Raw genomic sequence first — 8,784 nt, 5'->3', positions numbered from 1 at the left:
CTCCCCACAGCAGAGCCCAATGTCAGCCATTTTGTCAGTACTTTTCCACTCCCTGTGAGGTGAGCATGGTTCAGGGTGGGCTTGATGAGCCATGTGGGATGAGTACTATTGGTTGTGACTACAACTTCCATCAAGCTTTTTGCTACACCCACCTTCCCAGAACACCTAACCTTCCTTCCTGTGAATCAGCTTCCCTGTGAGATGGTGTAACAGTCAGTGCCGGCAGGATGGCTGACAGTGTTTGTTGGTGTTTTGAGGCTAATGCCTTGCTATTTGTGTTAGTAAGTTTGTGCATGTTATGACATAGTTTCATATTACTCTGATATTGCAGGTATTGTGTTTATCTAACTAGCATGCACATCACAGGATAATAAGCTTATGGTTGCTATGGCTTTGCTAAAAGTGATTGGTTTCACTGTCCCCTTGACAGTGATGTCTGTGTGTGTGTATTGTCTCACAATATTGGCTAGTTGGTTATGTACTAACCAGGCTTTGGTATTCCTGTTAATCCATGAATGTCCTCGAGTGGAAGGATGGCCTGCACCTTCTCCTCCCAGGAAGTGAAGTGGGTAGTTTTTGCAGGAGAGCCAACGCCGGTCTGCTGGCTCAGGGCATGGTCTCTGGCAATCAGCTTCTTGACCCTTTCTTTGCACATCATAGTACCTGTTCCTGATATCGTCCATTGTGCGCAGGCAAGTTGCTTTTGCATTCATCTTGTTGACAATCCTCGCCTACATCTTGGTTTTCTCGGACATAGGGGTCTGTTGGACCAATGTGCCAAATAATTGTGGCTTCACTCTGAGAATTTCATCTACCATGACTTCCAACTCACTATCTGTGAACTTTGGATTCTTCTTTGGGGGCATGGTGATGGGTGGTGGTAGAGATGGGTGTGTATGTGAGTGTGAAAATGTGGGTGAGTGAGTGTAAGTTAAGCTGGGTGTTTGTGAGTGTGCTTTTAGAGAGGTGCTGGTAGTGTTAAGGTTGTGTGGTGGGTGAGTTGTGAGTGTGTCTCTCAGTGCAGTGTGGTAGTGTTCCCTGCTGGCTGATCTGCTGAATTTGCAAAGGCAAATGGTAGTGATTTTGGCCCTTTATGTAGGTAGAGTTGTGGGTTTGTCTTTTTTTTTACTTTGACAATGCTTGTTTGGTCATTTTCTGTCTGTTTATGCTTGTTTGGTCATTTTCTGTCTGTTTCTATTTGATTTTGTTGAGCATGACAGAGACATTCAGTTGACCAGGACGGCCGCTTACAGCGGCAATTGCGGGGTAATCCGAGTCTGTCACTCACATTATGTTATGCTGCAGCGTTCGCGTACCCGTCGGTCGCGATGAGCTCTTTTCGTGGTAGACCATGTTTTTCGTACGTTTCAGTCTTACAGAATGTGTCCGTGTGAGTCGGCTTTATTTCACACGCATTGCATCGTACTACGCCGGTCGTACGGCACGTGTATGTGTTTGTCAGAATACATTCCGGGTCCGTGTCATTCGGAACGGTTTCTGTCCGAGATCGGAATCAGGCCCAGAAAGTGTATAAATGATTGATTTCCCTTTCATCATTCCCATAGTCTGCTATGGCTCCCCATACTTTTAAACCCAGGTTACTTGTACGAGGACTCTTATGGGAATATAGATTGTGCTCTAAACTGAAGAAGGCTAAAAATCACGCCGTCTACATGTCAAAAGAGGGTGATTCTTTCTGCAGCCATGCTGAAGTGATACAGAGCTGTGCTACAGCGGTAGCCATAAAAATAATATATCCAACCTTTGGTGTGCCACGACTAACTAATTGTTCCTCTTCCAAACCTAGCAGCATGGTTATTGGGGCTAGCACAATTTCTACCTCAGTTACGTAGGTTAAGACATTTCTATCCCCAAAAGTAGGGGGTGCAGTTTGGTACATGCATAAAAAACATGGAGGCTGTCAGCTGCCTCGGTTCCGCACCAAAAGCATTTACCGTCATTAGCGCCACCCCACTTTAGCATCTTCAAGGGGGTATGATACAGATTGAAGATGGTTTTATAATGCTGGGGCCTAAGAATTGATTAAATCAATATTTCCCCTGCAATGTCAAACAACCTCTGTATCAGCCCCTCGCCTTGCCCTAACCTCTCATTCCATTTCTTCTCCTGCTCTTCCAGATCAACCCCATGCAATTCCACAAGATTCCCATAAAGACATCCTATTTTCTGTCTACTCTTAATGACTTCAACCATATCCTTTTTCTCTATATCACCCGGATGCATTTTCTTCTTATCTATATAATCCTGTAACTGAAGATATTTAAAAAAATCTCTATTTGACAAGACACACCTTTCCCTCAACTGAGAAAAGGTACAAAGATTGCTTTTATCATATAAATCCTCAATAATTGAAATCCCCTTTAATTTCCACCTACCCATGATCGTGTCCCAGACAATGGGGGGTAATAGCTATGTTGCATCAATAGGAGTATAATAATTCATTTTCCCAATTTTCAAATACTTGTGAACCTGCTTCCAGATTTTAAAGGCTGCTCCTAATAACTTGAACCGGGTCTTTTTGTAGTAGCTTGGCTCAATTACCTTTAAAGACATCTCTCAGCTTTTCTCCCTAACAGCATATGGAAAATAGAGGGAACATCAGCTGAGTTGTTCCCTTTTAGGGACTGCCCACCCTCCTGGGGATCGAGGAAGAGTCATATACTTCATCGCTCTCCGAGCTTGTTTCTGACCCCACATGACCCTTCCACAGATGGATTGTAGATTTTACAGCCGTATTCTAGTACGCTCTAATGGAACTGATCTAAAAAAGTACAGCACCTTAAGCAAACTGTTCATCTTCAGTACATTGCAACGTCCTACCAGTGAGAGATGTAAGCACTTTATTCTCCCCAGTTCTTTCTCAATTTCAGCTAACACTGGATCCCAATTCGCAGTAACTAAATTGTCTAATTATGCTTTGATTTTAATACCTAAATAGACTGCCTCCTGAACAACTCTCAGATCATTAAAAACAGCCTAATTTGTACATATAATCTGTGTTTTACCAGTGTTCAATTTGTACCCTGAGATTGATCCAAATGAGTCTGCCAGCCGTTCTATCTCAGGCGTGGCTATAGCAGGTGTTAGAATAACGACATCGTCTGCGTAACGGAACTTTTTCCTATTGAATCTGTATAGGTTGTATAACCATACTCTGTTCTATTAGAACCAGCAAAGGATTAATATAAAGTGCAAATAATAAAGGTGATCATGGACAGCCTTGCTGTGTTCCACGGGTTATAAAAACAGATTCCAATCCCATCACACAAATCCAAGTCACCAGGAGCCTATACATTGTTTTAATAGCATTAATAAACCCACACACAAACCCTAATAGGCTCATGACTGCCCATAAAAACTCCCAAGAGACAAGGTCAAACGCCTTCTCGGCATCAAGAAGTATCAGTCAAAGTGGAGCCTGTTGGACTCTTGGTATGTCAAACATGGTCACCACCCGACTGATATGATTGACCGTGCCTCTTCCTGGGATAAAACCATGCTGGCTTATTGAAACCAAGGAGGTTATTACCCGAGATAGTCGTGCTGTAAGAACTTTTGCATAAATCTCACCATCACAATTTAAAAGGGAGATGGGCCTATAAGAGCCAGGGAGAGTTGGTGGTTTGTCCTTTTTCTTGAAGACCATGATGTTAGCAGTATACCATGATGCTGGTGCCTGTCCTTGTTGAGCAGCTTTAAAGACTGTCAACATTTCTGTTTTAATTTCAGAGAAAAAGACCTTATAAAATTCTAACAGTAATGCATCATGGCCAGCTGCTTTACCCATTGCTAGTGCATTAACAGCACTCTCAGTCTCTTCCTGAGTTAAAGGCGTCTCTAATTCTGCTGTGTCTTCCCTGCTCAATGTCTGGTTAAATCCATTTGTGGTAAGCATAGAGCTGCATTTCCATCTGGTATATCTTCCCCTGCATATAGCTCTTGATAAAAAGATCTTAGAGCTGCTAAAATCTCTGGAGGTCTGCTCACTAATTTTCCAGCAGAGTCTTCTAATTCCGCAATGCCACGTTCAGTCTTCCTGTTTCTAATTTGTTTAGCTAGGCATCTCCCATCCGTCTCCCAAAATTCATAACATTCTCTCCTATAGGTTAAATATTTACAAGCAATGGCTTTGGACCATAATAGGTTAATCTTCGCCTTACAGCGAGCTACAGTGGCTTGCGCCACAGAACTTGATATCTTTTTGATTACACATTGTGTCAAGCCACATTTAGCCCGCCTACGCTCATCATAAAGGCCCTGGAGAAGGATATTTTGCTGTTTTGCTTATATATACAGAATCTCCCCCCTGAGACCTGCATTCAGTGTGTCCCATACTACAGTGGGCAAAGCCGTGTTCCTGTTTATTTTGAGAAAGTTCCTAATCCTTTCCCTCATATGGAGCACAAACATTTCGTCTGCCAAAAATTTCCAATCAACTGTGAAGCGCCTCTGTGGCCTGAATAAGCTTTGAATTGCAAATACATAACCACAGGGCTATGATCAGAAGTAAGTCTAGGAAGCATTTGAATTTTAGCCATGGCAGCCTGCCCTCTAGAGACAAAGAAGTAGTCCAGTCTCACACATTTATTATGGGGGGTAGGAAAAAATATGTAAATCCTGGATAAGGATGCCTATTTGTTAACCATAGATCTTCTAGTCCATGCTCTAGTACTAGCTGCTAAAAAGCCTTAAAAACATTAGGTTTCCTCCACAGATAGGCTCCATTATAAGTTTGTAATTCTGGTCCAGCTAGATGTATATTAAAATCTCCGCAGAGTATTATTGGAGTTGCCCATGATGCCAGCTCAATATTGAGCAATTCTAAGTTCTGTGCTTTGTCTATATTTGACCCGGATCACTAACATAATATCGATGAAAAAATATAGAATACCAAAATATCGACTTCCTATCTCCAAACAGGTAAGTACAAAAATATCGAATCAAAAATATCGATGTAAACATTATAGTTAGTCAAAATATCGAATTTTTAAAATATCGTAAAAGTAATGAAATAATAAATATAATTAACTTAAACATACCTAAAATACTGAAATAACCTTAAAATTAATAAATAATTAATTTAAGTTAAAAATAAAGAAACATACAATTACATTTTTAACACACACATATATATATATATATATATATATATATATATATATATATATATATATATATATATATATATATAAACATAATATTAATACAAAATATACTATATTTTTACCATAGGATAGCAGGAGAGTAACATTTACTATTACCACTCCAGTAAATACAACAGTAGAGAAAGCGTTGGATAGTGTAGGGGTAAAAATTACTATTCCCTCTCCATAGAGTGCAACAGTAGAGAAAGCGTTGGATAGCGTAGGGGTAAAAATTACTATTCCCTCTCCATAGAGTGCAACAGTAGAGAAAGCGTTGGATAGCGGGAGGGTAAAAATTACTATTCCCACTCCAGAGAGTGCAGTAGTAGGGAAAGCGTTGGATAACAGGAGAGTTAAAATTACTATTCCCACTCCAAAGAGTGCAATAGTAGGGAAAGCATTGGATAGCATAGGGGTAAAAATTACTATTCCCACTCCAGAAAGTGCAACAGTATGGAAACCGTTGGATAGCGGGAGGGTTAAAATTACTATTCCCACTCCAAAGAGTGCAACAGTAGGGAAAGTGTTGGGTAGCATAGGAGTAAAAATCACTATTCCCATTCCAGTGAATGCAACAGTAGAGAAAGCATTGGATAGCGTAGGGGTAAAAATTACTATTCCCACTCCAGAGAGTGCAACAGTGAGGTTTTATGCTTATACTGTCCATGAAACGGATTATCGTATCATTGTTGTCCTGAAGATGCTTGCATTGTGCTTTGTGCTTGTATGTTAATAAAATGACAATAAACAAATAAAAAAAAAATACTATTCCCACTCCAGAGAGTGCAGCAGTAGGGAAAGCATTGGCTAGCGTAGGGGTAAAAATTACTATTCCCACTCCAGTGAGTGCAACAGTAGGGAAAGCGTTGGATAGCGTATGGGTAAAAATTACTATTCCCACTCCAGAAAGTGCAACAGTAGGGAAAGCGTTGGATAGCGGGAGAGTAAAAATTACTATTCCCACTCCAAAGAGTGCAACAGTAGGGAAAGTGTTGGATAGCATAGGAGTAAAAATTACTATTCCCGCTCCAGGGAATGCAACAGTAGAGAAAGCGTTGGATAGCGGCAGGGTAAAAAATACTATTCCCACTCCTGAGAGTACAACAGTAGAGAAAGCGTTGGATAGCGTAGGGGTAAAAATTACTATTCCCGCTCCAGGGAGTGCAACAGTAGAGAAAGCGTTGGATAGCGGCAGGGTAAAAAATACTATTCCCACTCCTGAGAGTACAACAGTAGGGAAAGCGTTGGATAGCGGGAGAGTTAAAATTACTATTCCCACTCCAAAGAGTGCAACAGTAGGGAAAGCGTTGGATAGCGTAGGGGTAAAAATTACTATTCCCACTCCAAAGAGTGCAACAGTAGGGAAAGCATTCGATAGCGTAGGGGTAAAAATTACTATTCCCACTCCAGTGACTGCAACAGTAGGGAAAGCGTTGGATAGCGTAGGAGTAAAAATTACTATTCACACTCCAGAGAGTGCAACAGTAGGGAAAGTAAATACTTCATATATGAATAAAAATAAATTAAATATTAATACCAAATACAAATTAATTAAAAGCAATTAACAATTTTATACAACATAATAATTAATCAATTAAAAATACGAAAAAAATAATTACAAATAATTACCTATTAATACAAATTATTTACCAATTAACAATTAATTAATTAACAATTAAAACATTATTAAAAATTACAACAAAACAAAACCAATAAATCAATAACAATATTTAATTAATTACAATTAAATTACTTCCCACCCTATTCCCCTATAAACCCACAACCCACTACAGAAAATACATTAATAAAATGTACATAATTATCAATTAATCAATTAAATTTTAATTAATTACCAATTAAAAATGTAAATAATTAATTAATTCAAAATAAATACCAATAAATAAATTAAAAAATGTAAATAATTATAATTAAATTACCTCCCACCCTATTCCCCTAGAAACCCACAACCCGCTACAGAAAATACATTAATGAAATTAACATAATTATCAATTAATCAATTAATTAAATAATGACAAATTATATTTTAATTAATTACCAATTCATTATTAATTACCAATTAATTCAAAATAAATACCAATAAATAAATGTACATATTTAATTCATTATAATTAAATTACTTTCCACCCTATTCCCCTATAAACCCACAACCCGCTACAGAATTATATTACTCAAAAATTAAATACCATAAAATTAATTAATTAAAATAAATTATAAAATAAATATACACTTTTCACACATATACTAACATAAAAAATACTTAAATTAATTTTAACCTACTTACCTCAAATTCGATATTTTTGTTGTCTATATTCTGTCCACTCGATATTTTGTCCATTCTATATTTTTAACTCGATATTAATGTAACTCGATATTAAAAACTCGATATTTTGAGTGTATACCATTTGACCCGTACACTGAGCAAATTACAAATTTCCATTCTACAGCAGCACATTCAGCTATGGCCCACCGGTCATATTTTTCTGCCAGAACCCTTCCTACCAGCGGTGCACAAAATTTGGCCAGTATAGCCACTCCCCTAGTTGTAGTGGTATGTTGCATACAGACTAATACCGTATATCCCAATTCAGCCAAGATGCTTCGGTTCTCCCATGGGATACGTGTTTCCTGAAGGCACCCTGCATCTGTATTGAAGCTTCTCAATTCCCGCTCTACACACTGTCTCGTGACCTTATCATTTAAACCCGACACATTAAATTTGCATATCCGTGGTCTCCCCGTCATCATTCTACCCTCCATCTTCTCAAGACATACTGCTCCTGATTAGACACATCCATTTAAAGTGAATATTGCTTTTCACGTCTACACCATGGCCTCCTTTTTTCTTTGCTCCCCGATCCCACCCACTCCCCATCCTGTGCTCCCTAACCTCCTCCCCAGACCCCCCTCCGCACCCTTAAGAGCCCTTCCTTCCCCAAGCCCCCACAAAATAAGGCATAAGGACTCAAGGTCCCTGGTGATGGAAAACTGACAATGCCCCCCCCCCCTCATTGCTGCTTCCCCCATCATTGCATCAAAAAACAAACTGTATATCTGCTAAGTAAACAGAAAAATAAACCGTATCATTACATGTTCTGGCCTGACAAATCTATATTCTATATTGAAAGTAGATATTCCTTGGCGAATCATTTCAGAAGTGAAAAATTGTGTTTGACCTTTACAAATAACTTTCAATTTGGCTGGATTGAGCAGAAAAGGTCAGAAATAGCTTCCTGTGCCAAGAAATTACTCCAAAAAATAATATAGCTCTTGGTCTGGTTACAGACTGTCCTGTTCTGATTTGTTGCTTAGAAGGAAATCTATGCGCCCTTTGCACCTCCAAATTCCAGTTCCATTGTGTGAGCTCGGGGAATGCCTCTGCAAAGAGATCGACAATAGATTTATGCATGTGCAATTCCTCCGCCCCCTCAGGCATACCTAAGACTCTCAAATTGTTGCTTCTTAGTCGGTTCTCCGTGTCTGTTAATTTCCAGGCAGTATCACCCTTCTGTGATTTTATGGAGTCCGTTAGAGTGCTTTGGGCGAAGAGTTTATCTTCCAGTCTGACGATCCTAGTTTCTGCTTCCCCAATCCTTTTTGC

This window comes from Lissotriton helveticus, chromosome 5_1 (genome assembly GCF_964261635.1).
Source record: "Lissotriton helveticus chromosome 5_1, aLisHel1.1, whole genome shotgun sequence".
NCBI lineage: Eukaryota > Metazoa > Chordata > Amphibia > Caudata > Salamandridae > Lissotriton > Lissotriton helveticus.
The sequence above is the reverse complement of the archived record's forward strand: the minus strand, read 5'-3'. Positions refer to the sequence as shown.